Source organism: Epinephelus fuscoguttatus, linkage group LG18, assembly GCF_011397635.1.
Source record: "Epinephelus fuscoguttatus linkage group LG18, E.fuscoguttatus.final_Chr_v1".
Taxonomy (NCBI): Eukaryota; Metazoa; Chordata; class Actinopteri; order Perciformes; family Serranidae; genus Epinephelus; species Epinephelus fuscoguttatus.
In genome coordinates this window covers 576,596-597,293 of record NC_064769.1, presented here as the reverse complement: position 1 = coordinate 597,293, position 20,698 = coordinate 576,596, and the positions used below count along the sequence as shown (strand labels likewise).

The following is a 20,698-nucleotide window of genomic DNA, read 5'->3' as shown; positions in this document are numbered from 1 at the left end:
TAATTATTCAAATCAAACACACACATTAATTTCAGTGTAAGAATATTTGTCTTTTAGAGTAGTTTTGGCACTGCTTTGGAAGAAACAATCTGCAATTTTAGATTTTTTTATCTGCCTCATGTGCAAACATGCAGAGTTTGCATTTTGGTTCAAAGGAGGCTCCAAAGGAAGTCATTATCTGAGGATCATGAATACAAAGAAAATGTAAAGGAAATCTGGCCATTAGTTTTCTAGACACCATGTCATGAATGAAAACATCGATCAAGGAGAAATATTTAACCTGATGGTGGAGCAAGAAGATCTAGAATACCCATGCTAAATGTCTTGACAATCTGGACACTTGTTTTTTTTAAGATACAGTACATTTGTGTTGGATGGACAAACTGACATTGCCATCCTTACACAGTGAGGCTTCCAAAAATCCGCAACAAAACTTTCTATTAAGAAGGCATAAAGACTCAAAGTCCAGGCACTCAGGTCGGTTTGGAAAAATTAAAAAGCCTTTATTTAATGGGCTAGTGAGAGCAAACAAAGCAATTCAATTGCTTTGTTTGCTCTCTTGTCTTCATACACCCTGAGGAAGGCGCAAGCCGACACGCGTTGGTGTTTTTAATGACTCTTGCCCATTAAATAAAGGCTTTTTAATTTTTCCAAACCGACCTGAGTGCCTGAACTTTGATTCTTTATGCCTTCTGGATTTTTTAACCCTTCCATGAGCACCGGTGGTTTGGGGGACACCAGCAGCGCTCCTGTTATCCTTTTCTTCTGCATATAAAAACTTTCTATTAATTGGAAATTTCTGAATTAACAAATCAATGATTTTACTCATAGATTTGTATTTTTTACAGTACATCTGTAACACATTTTTAGGGGTTTCAAACCTGAAGGGCTGAAATAAACCCCTCTTGTTTTTCTATGAATTATTTTTTATCATCAGAAGTGTTTTCACATATTCCTGTGAGACAGTACTGTACATGTCAGACACATGTACACTAATGTTCACCAATGATTGGAAGTTGTGCAAATGCTGCCCAAGAAATATGACCCCAATCGACCTGAAAGGGGGCACTATAATTAAAGGTTAATTTAGAACAGTTATAACACCTACACTGTTTGCTGGATTTACTTGAAACTTGACAGTTTCAGTCCAGTCCAGCTCAATGTGCAATACAAAAAAGCCTCAATAACCATTAAGGTCCGCCTATTAGATTTTCCACCGTAGGTACCAATTTTCTATGGATCATTAGCTCATCACAAGGTATCAAAAACTTGTTGATATCTCATTGCATACTGAAGATACTGACCAATGAACTATAGAGTGGGCGTGGCTCAGCACATAAATGGACCTAACTCTATGACTGTTGTGCCAGTCATCACAACACCTGCAGTAAATGTCTACATATGTACTACCAACAAACCTTGAAAGTTCCATTCAAAATCACCACTGGGGGTGACAAATATAAAAAAGGGTGAGGCATAACACAGATTAGACAATAAATGAAAAACTGTTTGTCCAAAACAGAAACAAAACGTGCTTGATATTTTAGATAATAACGTTGAACCATGTGTATAAAATTATATTGAATAGGTCAGTCAGGGTCACCGCCACTCAATTTTGACGTTTTATGAAAAACACACTTTTGATATCTCCTTCCAAACAGTAGGTCTGATTCATGCCACATTTTTTGTGGATTACTTGGACTAAGTTTCTGAAAAGTTATCAAAATCTTGTTAATATCTCATTGTTTTTCAAAGATATTAAACAACAAACTTTGACAGGGTTCTGATCAATACATATATAGACTTACCTCCTCAACCCTTGAGCCAATCATTACGAAACTTGCAGGATATATACACATAAGTACCTAAAACAAACCCTGAAAGTTTTATTCAAAATCAACACTACGGTGATGCTGCAAATGCAAAATAAATGGATGTGACATGCCAAAAAATAGGACTATAATTCAGAAATTGTTTGTATAATCATTACAAAACTTTCAGGACATGTTCCTCTACAATGTTGAATGACAAGTGTAAAATTATTTTGAAACCACTCCCTAGGGAGTGCCACCAGTTCCATAAAGTGCATAAGCTTTAGACACAAAATTTGGCCGTTAATCAATGTCAGCTTGTCCAAACATCACCAAACTCATTTTTGTTTGTTTGTTTTTTTTAATTTAAACCACTAAAGCATGTCCCCAAAATGTTTCTGCACTTGATCAATAGAGGTGAACAGTGTTACCATAGAAGAGTTTGACCCAGCACAGATTTGGACATAAATGAATGAGAGTCTTTCTGATGGTTGCAAAGCCTGTTATTTATTTTTATGCAGGTGTTGTGATCCGTCAAAGGTCTTGATCCTTTACAGATTTCAGCTTAAAATGTTTCAAGCTGGCTTGAATCCTGGAATGGCCACTTGCGGTTATGGTTTCACTTAATATTGTGCTCATGGTCCATATTTCTAAATGTGTTTGTGTTTAATCCAGTGACTAAATAGTAAAGCTAAAATTATGCTTTTTCAGGCTGCTGCTCATTACTAAATGTTTACAGGTGCTGCTTGGACACATTCTCGTGTGTTACATGGATAGACGGGGGGTACAACACATTTCCATTAGAAGGCAGTGTCATGTTTAGCCAGCCACACTGTAAAGATACAGCGAAGAAATTATTAAACATAAATCAATTTCACCCCAGTGACAGTGTACAACCCCCCCCCCACTACATTGGTGAAACAAATGGGAAATAATTTGGATTTATCAACATAAATGGACAGGACAATGTTTTTCCTCTGCTCTTTTAGAAGGCTCCCTCTCAGAATAATCCAGCCCTGCTAAAATAACAGTGTGCCCTTTTTTACATTGTGCAGGACTGGGAAAATCGAATCCCCATAGAGATTTCATTCTCATCCACACAACAAATTGGTTATTTTCCAAAATGTCAGTGTTCCATTAAAGTCCAAGGATGAACATTAGTTATACTTCAGTGGTTGCAGACACCACAGGCAAGATTACACCGTGGGGCAGAAAGCTAGTAGCAGCCTCTATTATGAGAAGGGCTTTAAAATGTTTAAGCATCTTGATCTGGGTTGTATAAGGGATTAAATGGGTTGTGTTGACATATGGCAGTCCCTGAATTAACATTGCCTTACTGTTACAGATCACATGTTTCCAACACTTGAGTGTTAACCTCCACATTAACCAGCCCATGACATTAAGCATGGATTGGCCTCTTCCTGAGAGTCACTGCGCTTTCACTTCAGCACAGTCATGGCTTGATGGAAGCCTAACTCTTGTCAAAATCTCCCAATATGTATGTTTGCTTCTTCGTAGAATTTGACTGCCCAAAGGCAAATATACAAACACTAATGTAACAGTGCAGGTAATAAGAGTTTAATATTTGTTTTTCCTGGTGTACTACTGATTCATAATTCACCACCCAATGTATCACTCTCTCCTGCTGTGAAACATTATAGATAACCAGGCCTTGCATGGTCCATGTCCATGTGTTTGATACTTTTCAGACAGCACTCATGTTTATAATTAGTTTAGCATATTTTATCTCAGTTTGATGGTGTCTTATAGTGATGGTTTATATTCTAATGTTTCTTTTTGACTAGATGCAAGAAAATAAAGGCTACTGCGCTAGCTATGGAAAGTTCTTTTACCAGTGTTCCCATAACAGCCTAAAAACAGTTGAAATCACTCTGTTTTACATCAATGCTTTTTCTTTTGAACCATAAACAAAGGCTAGAACAGACAGAGGCAATGTTCGAGGCAATTCACACATACACTGATATTCAGACATGGAAGACATGGATTATTTTTTTCTTTTCTGAAAACATTAAGTGGATAGAGGAGCAGTATGGCTATCATAGGATATGAAAAATTGGGGCAGACATAATATTTTAACAGGGCTTTGGAAAAGACCAGAAAGAACATGGTGAGGAATGTGCATTCATAAAAGGACTCTCTGAGGAGCACACCCACACTGCACCTTTGAAGACCTTTGCTGTACGGTAAAACAGGGTTAAACAGATGAATTCATTAATGTCATTAGTGTATTTCCCTGGAAGATACCGTCCTATAGTCAGCCGTGTTTCCACTGACAACAAAATCTGTCTTTGTAGAAAAGGACAACCTGTCTGTTAAAAAAAAAAAATCACATGTATGGTATATATAACATGACTGTTGTGGAACTCAAAATGTTATCTGTACTATTAATAGTCTATATGCACATTGTCTGAGCCATTTTTATGTGTATTATTATTTGGTAACTGAACCCAGTGTGTATTTTATTTATGCCTTGGTTTATGTGTAATGGTTAGGTGAGAAATAGATTTTTTTCCATTTATTTTTGTAATTGTTCTTATTTTACCTGCGGACTTGGGATAATTAGGAAGGTGTCACATTTAGTCAACTCAGGAAGACACCAGCACACAGTTTTTCAATTGCTTTGTTTGTTTCATTTTTTTTGTTGTTATCTGTAAATATCAGAACACAATCACTTGTATTGTAAGACTGGATCATGGAAATCAACCTGCTACAATAAACATCTATTAAACACGGTAAATAATGCAAGTCATCATTCTGATCTGTTTATCATTTCACTTGCAAAGCGTGTTGAAATCTCTGCTGGCAATCGACATGGAAATAGAAGCCATAACACACATCATATAATATGTATATAATAATATGTATAATATTTTGTATGCAACAAAAGAAAACAAAGTTTATCAGTATATGATTCCTTAACTCTCCATACTAACATAGTTTTAAGCTAGCCTATATCCTTAAGCAACATAACAGAATTCATACCACCCCAAGATTTTCAGTGACCCCATCTGGCCACCCAAATGAAACATTCTGGAGTAGCCACTGCTTCTAAAAGCTTTTCATCAACAGTAACAACACTAAGATCTGCTGTGGTGAGAAAAACAAACACTTTTCTATGTCTTGCGAGGAGAAAAAATGCTTAAGAACTACGGAAGTGGCCTGCAAAATAGCAAACTCACCTCAGAAGATGCTTCTAGAAACCAGCTCTGGTGCTATGGAGGCAGCTAAGCAAATCTTGACAACAGCCAAATCTAAACTGTTGGCGCTCACAAGAATTGACACTTTAGACAAAATGGAATCAAAATCACACATCAATCAATCAATCAATCAATTTTATTTATACAGCCCAATATCACAAATCACAATTTGCCTCACAGGGCTTTACAGCATACGACATCCCTTTGTCCTTATGACCCTCGCGGCGGATAAGGAAAAACTCCCCAAAAAAACCCCTTTAACGGGGAAAAAAAAACGGTAGAAACCTCAGGAAGAGCAACTGAGGAGGGATCCCTCTTCCAGGACGGACAGACGTGCAATAGATGTCGTACAGAACAGATCAGCATAACAAATTAACAGTAATCCACATGACACAATGAGACAGAGAGAGAGAGAGAGAGAGAGAGAGAGAGAGAGAGAGAGAGAGATGCAGGTAATGACAGTAGCTTACAACAACATTATTGAAAGTAATAATATTATAGTTATAGTTCTGGCTACTGTGGTACAATATGTTGAAAGTATGTATTAATATCTGGCAGTATACATGTGTGATAACAATAGTCGTGTATAATAACAGTAGAAGTATGACTAATGACTAATGATGGCAGCAGCAGCAGCAGGAGGCATCTGGCAGGACCACGGCAGCAGCACAACCACACACATCACGCTGTCCAGGCACCGCTGCGATATGAGTTAATCTGAGAGACAGTGGAGCACAAAGGCTCTGGAGAAGAAGCTGAGTTAGTGACATCCAGAATGGCCGAGTTAGCAAGATGCTGTAATAGAATACGAGAGAGAGAGAGAGAGAGAAGAAGAAGAAGAAGAGAAGGTGCCCGGTGTATTATAGGGGGGTCCTCCGGCAGACTAGGCCTAAGTCAGCCTAACTAGGGGCTGGTACAGGGCAAGCCTGAGCCAGCCCTAACTATAAGCTTTATCAAAGAGGAAAGCCTTAAGTCTAGTCTTAAATGTGAAGACGGTGTCTGCCTCCCGGACCGTAGCAGGAAGATGATTCCACAGGAGAAGAGCCTGATAGCTAAAGGCTCTGGCTCCTGATCTACTTTTGGAGACTTTAGGGACCACGAGTAACCCTGCGTTCTCAGAGCGCAGTGTTCTGGTGGGATAATAAGGCACTATGAGCTCTCTAACACATGCCGCACAAAATAATTTACTCTGTCTACTGATTTGAAAGACCAGATTCAAACAATTTGTATGGAACTCTTTGCAAAAAGTAAACCATTTGGGCCAAAATGCACTGCTCAGGAAGTCCACTTAACTAGCCAAAAGGATGCTACAAGTGCATACTTCTACAGAGTGGTGGACCCAGAGATCCAAGAGCTCCAGGTAAAGGAAGATATGAATAAGCTCAACCGTAAAACAACAGCCTGTATGGAAGACAACATCCAATGACCCAGCCACTGCCAAAGACTAAGGTAAGAGCAGTGTTGAGGATTAATTAGTTACATGTAATGGACTTAAGTAATTAAAGTATAAAGTAAATGTAATTGTAATCATTTACAGGTGTTCTCTCAGTGGCAGGGAAATAACAGCAGGTCAGACAAGAGCTGAGATGGAAACATACTGGAAGGGCGTATGGGATCCATACATACTGGCTGAAGAAGCTAACTGCACTCCATGAACGATGAGCAGCACAGATGGCCCAGCTGCTCAGGGATGGGACCCACCCAGAATGGTTGACATAGGGCAGGACTAGAGCTTGGTACCAAACTTTGGTCTATGGGCCCGAACGACGCATAGTGCATCCAAATTCACACCTGTTCTTCTCTATTGATTTTCTCCAGCGAGAAGCCACGCACATCACGTGAAACAGCAGAATCATAGCTTTCCGACAAGATCAAGCACTTGTCGGTAGTCTAATGTTTTCGCAGCAAAAAAAATGATAAAGTTACACTAAAATCATGAATAACAGAGCTTTCATGCAGCTTTGCACACACATTCCTCTTAGATGGATTACTCACGAATGCAGAGTCGCACAGAAATGCCACGCATATCACATGAAAGCGCAGGACTAGAGCTTTCCAGTGATACCACACACATCATTGTGCTGTCATCCCCTGCTATAAATACAGATTGATTGTCTACAAAATAAAAACCTGACGAATTTCTTTACAATCCATCTTGTTATCAGTCACTTCATATAGTGAGGAATATCGTATCTTACCACGTCTTAGGCTTGCGTGTGTTTCTCCCTGTCGATCCACATTTGTAGTACAGCTTTCAAGATGCAAACATCTCCATATTGTCCAGTTGACACTCGTCAAACTTTGTATGACAAGACCAGCGTACTTCACCTTTGCGCACCCAGACAACTGTAGCCTAATTATGCATGCATGACAGGGCCGTAGTCACCATATACATTGAGGGGGACATGCCCCCCCCATGCCCAAAATGTCCCCCCAATACATAACTGAAACTGAAAAACAACAACAAACTTTGTTTACTGCAAACAAAGTGGCAAATATTATCTTGGAGGACATCATTGCACTTGGTTGACTATTTTTCAGTTATCTTAGATGTAAATATTGCATGTTTCTTTCAGATAAAACACATTTTTGACTTGTGAATGAGTCAATTCTTGCAATAACGAAAAAATACTGGCAATCATGTCCGCCTGGCACAAACCACATGTTTTGGACAACTGTGAAGTGACAGAATGTCCCACCATCATGGTTCTTATATTGCCAGATTCCAGAGAGTCTCCCCTCTTCATATATGGTAGAATATGTCAACTTCCAATTTGCTATGCTGAGATACATGTAAAAATGTAAGAATTTAGTCACACGGATTTGTTTTTTTCATTGATATAAAAATTTATATAAAATACAGGCACATAGAAGGACATGAAATGATGGCAAATCTGGTTAGCCCATATTGACATCCTGAAAAAAACAAGATATAGCATGTGTATGTAGCCTTTAGAATGACTGTGATATGAGCTTAAAGGTAAAGGCAGTAAAAATACCCCCAAAAAGCCTAGGGCCCATAGGGTTAATGGAACCGACCAAAATGCTTCGATACTACCCAGTATCAAAAGATGCCTTGTCTTTCGGTGCCAACTTTCGGTACCTAGGAGTTAATCACATGCTCAAGATCTGATAAGGCTGCCCGTGATTGGCTGTAACGTTACACGTGGTTGGGCATGCAGGAAAAATACTTACAGTATGTGGTTACGCCCACAGACCGGGTTCACCTGTATCTGTGTTGTGAACTACAGTGTGTGTGTGTGTGTGTGTGTGTGTGTGTGTGTCATCGAAGCAGGTAAAAAAACACCACCGAGGTGTGGCTTCATTTTAGCAAGATTGATGCCAGTAGTGCGTGATGCAATATTTGTTAAAAGGACATTATTGCTAAGGCCAGCAACACGACAAATTTGATGAAGCATCTGAACGTGCATGGAATCAGTTTAAGAGCAGAAAGTAGCTCTGTGTTTGACTGCAAGAAGAGCGGACCGCATCCATCTCCTCTCAGCATTCAAGTCCACCTGTGGACGTTACAGAGCCAGAGCGGCCTCCTTCAAAATCTCCACCACCAGACTCTGCTTCATCCGAGAGTGCTGAGGACAGCACTGTGTCAGGTGTTTCGATAGGTAAGTTTATGTTTAGCAAAGTTCAGCCAACCTTATGTCTGTTTACTTAAAGAGAAATTTCGGTTTATTTCAACCTGTCTCCTATCGTCCTAAATTTGTTTCAAGTGACTAGTGACATAAAAATTATAGTTAGCATGTTAGCCTTTAGTCTAGATACAGACGGGGCGCATAGTAGCTTCAGACCTGTTAAAACGTAAGTGAACGGGCAACCTTCAAGTGCAAAGTTAGTCCACTAAACAAGCTTTTTTTCCACAAAGACCGCCTCATATCATTAGGATAAATGTCAGAGAACATATAGAAAACGACATGTAAACGTGTTGTCTTACCTTACCAGTGTGCTGTGCTGTTTGTTTACCATCTAGCTCTGCTTTCCAAAGCGCGGCCGAAATATCACGAGAACAAGCAGCAATCTCATACCGTGCCTGAAATCTCGCAAGCTGTTGTTGTGTAGCTATCTAAATCAAAAGCTTACTAATGAATGACTGTAACTGATATTCGCTTGTTAAAATGTGGTCATCTATTGGGTCGGCTGGTTAAACAGCACTGTTATGTTTATCTTCTCCTCACAGAAGCCTCTGATCCTGTCCACCCTGATGTGAGGATGACAAGGCCAGTCAGTGTGAATCCGTTCACACTGGCAGAAAAAGGAAAAATGTCAAAAGAAAAACAAGATGAGTGCCACAGGGCAGTCACAAACTTTGTTGTTAAAGGTTTGCTGCTTTTTCCACAGTGGAGGCTCCATGGTGGAGGTAAGTAAACTGTAAAGGGTATTGTTGACCAGGTTTTTTGACTTTTACAGTAAGCAATAATAATACAACCATGCTATTTTATGCTTCTTTTTTTTTAACTTTATACCATGGTTGATACATATTTTTCAACTTCATGATTGATGTAATTGTCTTGTTTTTGTATACTGTGATGTGTTTGCTTAGAGAAAAAAATGAAATTTGTCATGTGACCAGCAAGCATTTAAACACACCTCTGAATGCTCAGGTCAGATCTGAGGTGAACCTGATGACGCTGAATGCAAAATGCATTGTTCCCTCAAATAAAGTATAGTAAAGTCTATGACAGTGTGCGGAGGATTTGTTTGTCAAGCTGATTACAACCATGCTATTGTTGATGTTTTTGTGTCCAATGTCAATTAGGGAGATGATAAGAGCCCTGAACCCCAGATATGAGTCCCCCAGCAGATACATGCTGTCAAATACACTCATACCTGCATGGTATGCAGTAGAGAACGGAAATGTCAAGAGAGAATTGCAAGACGTCAAGGATGTGGGGGCGGCAGTAGCTCAGTCCATAGGGACTTGGGTTGGGAACCAGAGGGTCGCCTGTTCAAGTCCCTGTCTGGACCAAAATATGGAGCGTGGACTGGTAGCTGGAGAGGTGCCAGGTGCCCCCCAACCGGCGCCTGTCACGGGCAGCCCACTCTGACATCTCTCCACTTAGTGCATGTATAGATCCAGTTTGTGCATATGTGTGTTCGGACCTGTGTGTAATTGACAACAGAGTGAAAAACTGAATCCCCCCTAGGGGATTAATAAAATATATTAAAAAAAAAAAAAAAAAAAAAAAAAATGTGGCTGTGACTGTGGATGGCTGGACCAGTGTGGCACAGGACCACTACTTGACTGTTTCAGTCCACTTTGTGAGAGAGGGTGCCATTCATTCATTCATCTTCTAACCACTTCATCCTCTTGAGGGTCGCAGGGGATTGGAGCCTATCCCAGCTGACATCGGGCGAGAGGCAGGGTACACCCTGGACAGGTCGCCAGACTATCGCAGGGCTGACACATGGAGACAGACAACCACTCACGCTCACATTCACACCTACGGACAATTTAGAGTTATCAATTAACCTAATCCCCAATCTGCATGTCTTTGGACTGTGGGAGGAAGCTGGAGTGCCCGGAGACAGGGGGGGGAACATGCAAACTCTGCACAGAAGGGCTCCCACACCCGGGATCGAACCCTCTTGCTGTGAGGCGACAGTGCTAACCACCCCACCACCGTGCCGCCCCTAGACAGGGTGCCATGAAGGAGAAATTCCTGCACACCAGGGCAGTCTACACATCACAGACAGGGCTTGTAATAGCTGAGGAGATAGGGGATATTCTTGATAAATTCAATATGAAGGAAAAAGTTGTTGCCATCACTGTAGACAATGCAGCTAATATGGATATATACAGTCAGGGTGAAATGGGGTTATTGCACAAGTTACATTAAATTATTGCAGTGTGTGAAAAAGTCTCAGGGCCACTCAGAGGGAGGAGTTGTACAGTTTGATGGCCACAGGCAGGAATGATTTCCTGTGGCGCTCAGTGGTACATCTTGGTGGTATGAGTCTCCCACTGAAAGTACTCTTGTGCCTGACCAGCACATGGTGGAGTGGGTGTGAGACACTGTCCAAGATAGCTCGTAGCTTAGACAGCATCCTCCTCTCTGACACCACCATCAGAGAGTCACACTCCGTTCCCACAACGTCACTGGCCTTGCGGATCAGTTTGTTGAGTCTGTTGGCGTCCGCCACCCTTAGCCTGCTGCCCCAGCACCCAACAGCACAGAGGATAGCACTGGCCACCACAGACTCATAGAAAATCCTGAGCATAGTCCGGCAGATGTTGAAGGACCTCAGTCGCCTCAGAAAATAGAGATGGCTCTGGCCCTTCCTGTAGAGAGTGTTAGTGTTCTTAGCCCAGTCCAGTTTATTGTCAATGTGTACCCCCAGGTACTTATAGTCCTCTACAATGTCCACACTGACCCCCTGGATGGAAACAGGGGTCACCGGTGTCTTGGTCCTCCGATCCACAGCCAGTTCCTTTGTTTTTGCCACGTTGAGGTGCAGATGGTTCTGCTCACACCATGTGACAAAGTTATCCACAACAGCCCTGTACTCATCCTCATCACACTTGGTGATACATCCAACTATAGCAGAGTCATCAGAAAACTTCTGAAGATGGCAGGTCTCAGTGCAATAGCTGAAGTCCGTGGTGTAGAGGGTGAAGAGGATGGGAGAGAGGACAGTCCCCTGCAGGGCCCCGGTATTGCTGACCACTCTGTCTGACATACAGCGTTGCAAGCACACATAGTGTGGTCTGCCAGTCAAGTAGTCTACAATCCAGGACACCAGGGGGGCATCCACCTGCATTGCTGTCAGCTTGTCACCCAGTAGAGCTGGACGTATGACGTATTTTGACGTAGAAGTCAAAAAACATGACCCTCACAGTGCTCGCCAGCTTATCCAAATGGGCGTAGACACGGTTGAGCAGGTAGATGATGGCGTCCTCAACTCCAAGTCGGGGCTGATAGGCGAACTGGAGGGGGTCCAAAAGTGGCTTGACCATGGGCCGGAGCTGCTCCAAGACGAGTCTCTCCAAGGTCTTCATGATGTGGGAGGTCAATGCCACAGGTCTGTAGTCCTTGGAGCCACTGGGACGCGGCATCTTTGGCACAGGAACGAGGCAGGATGTCTTCCACAGCAAGGGGACCCTCTGGAGACTCAGGCTCATGTTGAAGATATGCTGAAGTACTCCACATAGCTGGGGGGCACAGGCTTTGAGCACCCTGGGGCTGACACCATCAGTGCCTGCAGCCTTATTTGAGTGGAGTCTCATCAGCTTCCTTCTCACATGGTCAGCAGTGAAGCACATTGTGGAGGTGACGACACGTGGGGGAGGGGTGTAGTCCTCATGATGGAGAGTGCAGTCAGTCTGGCCAAGGGGGGAGGAGGTGTGTGTGTGTGTGTGTGGGGGGGGGGGGGGGGGTCAAGCAGGAGGGTGTTGAGGTGTGAGAGTGAGGATTGGAGGAAGGCGGAGTGGGAGATGGTCCAGCAGTGTCAAATCTGTTAAAAAACAGATTTAGTTCATTGGCCTTGTCCACGCTGCCCTCAACTCCTCTGTGGTTGTTGGTCCTGAAGCCAGTGATGGTCCTCATTCTACTCCAGACTTTTCTCATGTTGTTCTGCTGGAGTTTCCTCTCCAGCTTCCTCCTGTACATCTCCTTAGCCTCCCTTATCTTCATCTTCAGCTCCCCCTGTATTGTTCTCACCTCCTCCCTGTTACCAGCTCTGAAGGCCCTCTTCTTTGAGTTGAGGATGGCTTTGATGTCCTTTGTTACCCACGGTTTGTTATTTGGATAACAATGGACAATCCTGGCTGGGACAGTGGAGTCCACACAGAAGCTGATGTAGTCCGTGATGCATTCTGTGAGCCCGTCGATGTCCTCCCCATGTGGCTCACAGAGTGCCTGCCAGTCTGTCACCCCAAAACAGCCCTGCAGTGTCTCATAAGCCTCCTCCGACCATCTCCTCACTGTCCTCATGGTTGCAGGCTGACTCTTGACTAGTGGTACATAGCAGGGGTTGAGGTGCACCAGACTGTGGTCTGACCTACCCAGAGAGGGGAGGGGGGAGCAGCTGTATGCATCTTTGGCGTTTGCAAACAGCAAGTCCAGTGTTCTCTCTTCTCTGGTAGGGCAGCCCACATACTGTGTAAATGTGGGCAATGTTGTTTCCATGGTGACATGGTTGAAGTCACCCGAGATAGCTATGAAGGCACTTGGGTATTTAGTCTGCAGGCGGGCTATGGCGGAGTGAATGACGTCACATGCCGACGTCGGGTTGGCAGAGGGGGGGATGTAAACAGTTACAATAACTGCATGTGAAAACTCCCTGGGCAACTAATATGGCCTGAGTCCAACAGCAAACAGTTCAATGTCCGGGCAACAGATACGTTCCTTAATAGAAATATGGTCAGGACTGCACCATCAGTTATTTATTAGAACAGCAAGCCCCCCTCCTTTGCGCTTACCACTCTCGGTGCAGTCCCAGTCGGCCCGAACAGTCTGAAAGCCGCTGATTGAAACATTGTTGTTGGGAATGTCCTGGTGAAGCCACGTCTCAGTGAAGCACATCAGACTACATTCCCAGTACTCCTTCTGACTCCTGGCGACCGCTGTCAGCTCGTCAGCTTCTATCTTCTCTTCTCCATAATCCTCCGTTGTCTCAACCCTGCTTTTTTCCGCCGCTGTTTACTTCCTCCCCTGCATCCTCTGTGTGTTTTCCTCCACAATTCAGCTGGTATCTCCGATGTTCCGGCCGCCAAGCTGGCCGGCCTCAGCTCTCTGGAGTAAACAATGCGGCCATGAAGTTGTTGCGCAATGGTGCTGGGTCTGAATGAAAGAAATAATTCCAGAGTGAGGAAAACGAGCACAACTCTCTCAATCAGCATGTTTGGAGAGGGTGCAGTTTCAAAATGGCAGTCACAAAAAAGCAAGCACAAATACCAAACTTAATAAAGCAAAAAAGTAAGAAAACTGAGAAAACAACAGGCTGCACATGCGGGCGCATGCGCACTAAGCCCAAGAGCTATGGTGGTGTGGTTAAAGAGGTGTAGCTTGGCTAAACCTGTCCTAAAAGAGAAGCAGCGTCTTCTCGGTAAGTAGAAATAAAAATAGACTAAACTTAGAGCAAAATTCCATGGCTAAATCAGTTATTGAACTATTACTACAAATAGACAACCAGTTTGACAACCACACACACAGTCTCTCTCTAGGTCTTCTGGAACATGCTGTCATTCTGGATGTGAAGAACAGGTGGAACAGCCTGTTGCTGATGGTGGAGTGATTTCTGGAGCAATTCCCTGCCATCCAGGCAGCCTCCATGGACCCTCAGTTAAAAATCAATGGAAAAGGACAGGTATTGTAGATAAGGATGGACATTGATATTACCTTATTCCATTATCAATGTGAACTAATGTGCTCAAAAGGCTGTAGTCTAGCTAACAAAACAATGTGTATATTTTTTCTGACTGGAGAGGCTTTCTGATGAGTATTACAGAAAAGCAGAATCGTTTGTCAAAGTTATGAAGATCCTCTATATTTCAACCGTCTGCATCGCTGCTGAAAGGAGTCCAACTCTGGGCCAGATTCTACTCATCTTGGGGAAACTCCAGCACCCCTTCACAGTTACTGATGAGGACTCCTCCTTTACACAGACCATAAAGGACAAGATCTGGGATGGCCTCTCAAAACGATACCAAGTGTGTAGCATAATCCTGATATCTCAACTGTTTTAATTAGGTATACTCAGAGACATGACTACTATACTATGTTATTGTCTTGCAGGATGAGAGCACTATGCAGTTCTTGGAGGAAGGCACAGCCTTAGACCCAAGATTCAGTACGAAAGTGGCCGATGGAGTGTGGACCAGACTAAGGGGGAGCTGATGAGTAGGACATCACAACAGGTGTTTATTGTTATTGGTATTATTTTATTCCTCTTCCACTGTAGATCAGTGTATATGACTCCCATAATCTATTTAATACAGAATAAAGGTGTAATGACCCAGGCCCAGCAGATGGACCAGGACCTTGAAGAGACAGCTGGTGACCATGACTCATCTGATGAAGACTGTACAGCTGCAGTAGCAACACTGGTAAAAATATATATATATATATATATATATATATATATAGACATCCTGTTTTTTTCCCCCTACTTCATTTTCAGAAGAAAATTAACTTGTTGGCACCTATCTTGCTTGTCTTTTTTTCCCTTGTCTTTTTTTGTTTCCAGAAGAAGCCAAAGCTCTCTGCCCTTGAGGAGCTATTTACTGATGGGGACATGGCAGTTGAAATAAGACAAGAGAACACTCTCAGCACCGCAGAGAAGGTTCAGGGAGAGATACGCAGCCTCGTGCCCAAAAGTGAAGAAATAAAGCACCTTCTTGTTCAATCTAATCTGCATTTTTTATGTCTATCTGAAACCTGGCTCTACCCTGACTCACCCTCAGCTGCCATCAATATACCTGGATATACTGTCTTTAGAAATGATAGGGCTGAAAATAGGTATGGTGGCATTCTCTTTTATGTTAAAGATGATATTCAGTGTAATCAGATGTGGGCATGTGATAATGTACTTGAGTGCACTGGTATCAATGTGACAGTCTCCCCAAATGTCCTTCACCCTTATAGGGGTCTACCGTCCACCCTCTGCAAAAATTATTTTCTTTGAGCAACTTAGAAACTTGCCAAAGGGATGCAACTTTGATAAGGAGGTCATACTAATGGGTGATTTTAACATCAACTGGGAGAACAAATCTATCAGGAAGCCTTGAAAAAACAGGTCACAGATACCTTTGATCTAACACAGATGATTAAAGGACCAACAAGAATTACTGGTAAAACCCAGTCTCAGATTGACTTAGTCTTCAGTAACAAACCAGAAAGAATAACCAAGTCCTACAATATGGTGACAGGTCTCTCTGATCACATCATGACCCTTATAGCCAGAAAGCTTTCAAAACACAGATTTAAGCCAGCAACAAGTAAAAATCCTCCCTGCTTTAGAATCCCTAGATGCAGCATAACCAAATATGAAAATGCCATCAGAGAAATAAACTGGAGTGACTGTCTGCAATATACAGATGTAGTCAGTCAGTCAGGTCCTGATGTCCACTATACAGTCTATTACTACTAGTTTCCAGCAGGCCACAAAACAAAAACAAGGTCAGAAAACTGTTATTACATGGTTAAAGGGTGAGATATGGAAACTTGTGAAGGAAAGGGACAGCACACTCAAAGGCATTAAATCAAAATTGGTTGTACATAGACACAGGTTTGTTATGCTGAGAAACAAGGTCACTAAAGGAATTAGAAAGGCTAAGGCTAACTTCTTCATTAAAATAATTAGTAAAGCCAAGGGCAACGCAAAATAAAAAATATGAAATTGTTGGCAGGGAAAACTGATAATAACACAGATAAGCAGCTGCAAATTAACTTGAATGGCAGTTTAACAGGACTCAAAGGAGATCGCCAGTGCTTTTAATGATTATTTTGTAGACTCTCTGAAGTCACTCACCCAGAGTGTGAACAATGGGCCCACCACTTTCCTATCCGAGGATAATGAACAACCAGTATTTAGCCTAACCCATGTCTCAGAAACAGCTGTACTGAAAACTATAGATTCTCTCAGTAACTCCAAAGCTACAGATGTGTATGGTATGGACTCCATGTTCCTCAAGAACTTTAAAGGGACACTGGCACATCCCATCTCCAACATAGCCATCAGTCCTTTGACCAGTCAATATATTTGTAGCAGCAGCTGAAAATTAGCTCTAGTTAATGCTGATGCATTTACAGTAATGTGTAAATGTTGTTGTTGATTAATGTGTATTGTCCCTGCACAAATAAATCAATAATAAACTAGTCATCGGTAGGGGTGTTCCCAGCTAAGAATTTTCATAGTCAAATCTGATTTCACAGATTTTTCCTTTAGCCGACTAATCGTCGAATCATGTTGTTTTCCCCCTCACTGATTAATGAGCTCATTTGCGTCAGTTTCTGCTCCAGAGAAAAGAGGTAAAACACCCAAATAAACAAATCTATTTCTTCAGTTGGCATAATAAGATAATAATAATAAAAGTAAAAGTGTTATCATTTTATCTTTATCTTTATTCCTTTCACTTCATCAAGGTATGATGCTCTAGATGAGCGCAGACGCACTGCAGCCTTATCCATGTCTTTAACAGGAGTCGTTTCTGACTCGTCAGAACTTGCCATTTCATTCACAAATAAACATCCAAAAACATCATCAAAAGGTTTAGAAACAGTTTTCCTTCTTTCTGACTTCAAGTGACTTCATTAATCAACTCAGGTTCATACAAGGACTGTGCGTCACCGCTCTCAATTGTTTGGCCACGTCGGATGAAAAAGTAGCCAAATAAAAAATCAGAGTCTATCAAGAAAACAACCAGCGGTGAAATTGTTTCAAGACACTTCAGGTAAACTAATAACCCTTCAAAAAAGTTCAATTTGAGAGCACATACCTCCTCCAAAGTGTTTGTTTATGCGCTCTGCCACCGTAAATCATCATCACATGACGTCGCCTGTTCGAGTCCCCGTCTGGACCAAAAATATGGAGCGTGGACTGGTGGCTGGAGAGGTGCCAGTTCACCTCCTGGGCACTGCCAAGGTGCCATTGAGCAAGGCACCGAACCCCCCAACCGCTCGGGGCGCCTGACCAAAGGGCAGCCCCCTCACTCTGAGATCTCTCCACTTTGTGCATGTATAGGTCCTGTTTGTGCATGTGTGTGTCTTTCAGACCTGTGTGTAATTGACAAGCAAGAGTGAAAACATTGAATTTCCCCTCAGGGGGATTAATAAAGTGAATAAACTTAAACTTATGATTCCCGAGCGCGGCACCGTTGCTGCTCACCGCTCCCCCAGGGGATGGGTCACATACGGAGAACAAATTTCACACACTCAGGTGTGTGACACACATGAGTGGGATTTTAACTTTAACTTTAAATCACCGTAGGCCTCGATGCTGCTCTGATGGTCCTGCAGTGCACTCACTCACCTCAGCTTATTTGGATCAAGCAACTGGGTGATTTATTCATGCGCAGTAATGAATATGCCTATTGATTAAACGCACGCGTCATTTTCAATTTTTTATTAAATTAGGCTGATGTTTGTATCAAAATAGGCTATGTATCATGAATTACTAGAAAACAAATACATTCTATGTCAAATTAAGATGTTCAGCAGCAGTGAGCACCCCCGTGTAGTCAGAATGGTACTGTCTTGTTTCATAACCACATTTTGCGACGATTCGACAGCGAGACTGGCAGTTGAATCAGACTTCTCCGAATCAAATCACAGAATCGAGTATTTGGGGTCACCCCTAGTCATCAGATACCCAGTTGTGATCATAAACTGGCCAAAGGAGGAGATAGAAGCCACAGATATCAAGACAAGAAAGCTCCTCACCATGCATGGAGGGTTCCACCTCAAGTCCAGCACCCTGAGGCTATACACTAAATGGAAAGAGGGAGGCCAAGGACTAGTGAGCATCAGAGCCACTATCCAGGATGAACCATCCAAAATCCAGGAGTACATCAAGAAGATGGCCCCAAAGGATGAGCTGCTAATTGAATGCCTCAGATAACAGAAACCTGATGTGAGCAAAGAGGTGGAGGAGCAAACAACTTGGAGGAACAAGCTCTACATGGTGCATACCACCAGATAGAGATAGAGTCAGATAGTCAGATAGAGGATGTGGCTGATATCAAGAAGACCTACCAGTGGCTGGAGAATGCTGTGCTGACAGACAGCACGGAGACAGCACGGAGGCAATCATTACAGCACAGGCCCTAAGCACAAGGGCCATAGAGGCCAGGGTCTACCACAGAAGATCAGACCCAAGGTGCAAAGCTGTGCAAAGATGCCCCTGAGAAGGTCCAGCACATTGCTGCAGGGTGTAAGATGCAGGCAGGAACAGCGTACATGGAGAGGCACAACCAAGTGGCTGGGATAGTCCATAGGAACATCTGTACCCAGTATGGACTTGAAATACCCAAATCCCGATGGTACACATCACCAAAGGTGGTTGAGAACAACAGCGCTAAGATCCTGTGGGACTTCAGCTTCCAGACTGATAGACCAGCTGGCTAACCAACCAGACATAGTGGTAGTTGACAAACACCAGACAAACACCAGAATTGGGCAGGTTTTTTTTTTTTTATTTTATTTTATATACTTTATTAATCCCCCTGAGGGGAAATTCAATTTTTTCCCTCTTTTTGTCATTAACACACAGGTCCGAAAGACACACACATGCACAAACAGGATCTATACATGCACAAGGTGGAGAGATGTCAGAGTGAGGGGGCTGCCTTGGTCAGGCGCCCCGAGCGGTTGGGGGTTTCGGTGCCTTTCTCAAGGGCACCTCGGCAGTGCCCAGGAGGTAAGCCACCAGTCCACGTTCCATATTTGGTCCGGACAGTTACCGAACAGGCGACCCTCCGGTTCCCAACTCAAGTCCCTATGGACTGAGCTACTGCCGCCCCAGTGTGGCGATACCAGCCAACAGCAAAGTATCAAAGGTTGTAAGAACAACTAGAACAGATGTGGACGGTCAAGGTTGACGTGGTCCCCATGGTAGTAGGAGCACTCAGGGCAATGACCCCAAAACTGGGAGAGTGGCTCCGGCAGATTCTAGGAACAACATCTGAAGCTTCAGTCCAGACGTGTAGACAGCTAAGATACTGTACAGAACCCTCAAAATCCCAGGCCTCTGGTAGAGGACCCGAGCTTGAGAATGTTACAGATACCACCCTAAGAAGGTGAAAGGGTGATTTATATAAACAGTATAACAGTATATATCTTGCTGTATATAATTATTTTGTTCCTGACCAACTCTGACCACAACCACCCAGACCCTTCACTTACCACGTTGTGATTTATTAGCACATCCACATGTGTTCATTGCTTTCTGCTACGTTCTTGATTTCATTAACTGTTCTTTTTTTTTCTATTTTATTTCTATTGGCAATGTTGTGTTTGTTACACTAACATTGCCAACAGAGCATTTTGAATTAAACTTAATTGAATCTGACAGATGTATGTACCATTTTGAATTAAACTTAATTGAATCTGACAGATGTATGTACCGAGTAGGTGACAACTACTGTGCAGACTGTGCAGCTACTGTGCAGACTGTGCAGTCTATGCAGACAGACACTCAAGGGATGACAGGTGGCAAGATGGCCGCAGGCAAGCTCGGCACTCTGACAGCTCTTTTAGTATATGTTATGACTTTAAAACTTTTAGATACTGGTCCATTTTTAAAACACGACAGAACTGAGCAAAGTGTACACAACACGCTGGGTCAATTTGCAAACTTGAAAAACCACCCTGGGTGACCCAACGTTACCAAACGTTTTGGATATGGTAACAGCATACTGCTTGACATCTTCATTTATCCCTCCTGGTTCAATGCAACTAAAAAAGGGATATCACCACAACAAAAAGCCAATGAAGCGACAAACTCAACATCATCCTCTGTCTACTACTCTCCGGAGATGTCCACCTATGCCCTGGCCCTATGACCACCGACACAGACACAAACGCGAAAGAAGCCTTCACCATTGGCAACGAAAGCAACACAAGAATAGAATAGAATAGAATAGAATAGAATAGAATAGAGTTTTATTGCCATGTGCACAAGTACATCACAGTACAGGTACACTGGAATTCTTGTGTG

At 42.8% G+C, this 20,698-nt stretch overlaps 1 protein-coding gene across 8 annotated transcripts in view; it reads right to left on the bottom strand.

Moving 5' to 3' along the window:
• ralgps1 (Ral GEF with PH domain and SH3 binding motif 1) overlaps window positions 1-20,698 on the bottom strand; it is a 315,193-nt gene that overhangs the window by 92,180 nt on the left and 202,315 nt on the right. The window lies entirely within an intron of this gene.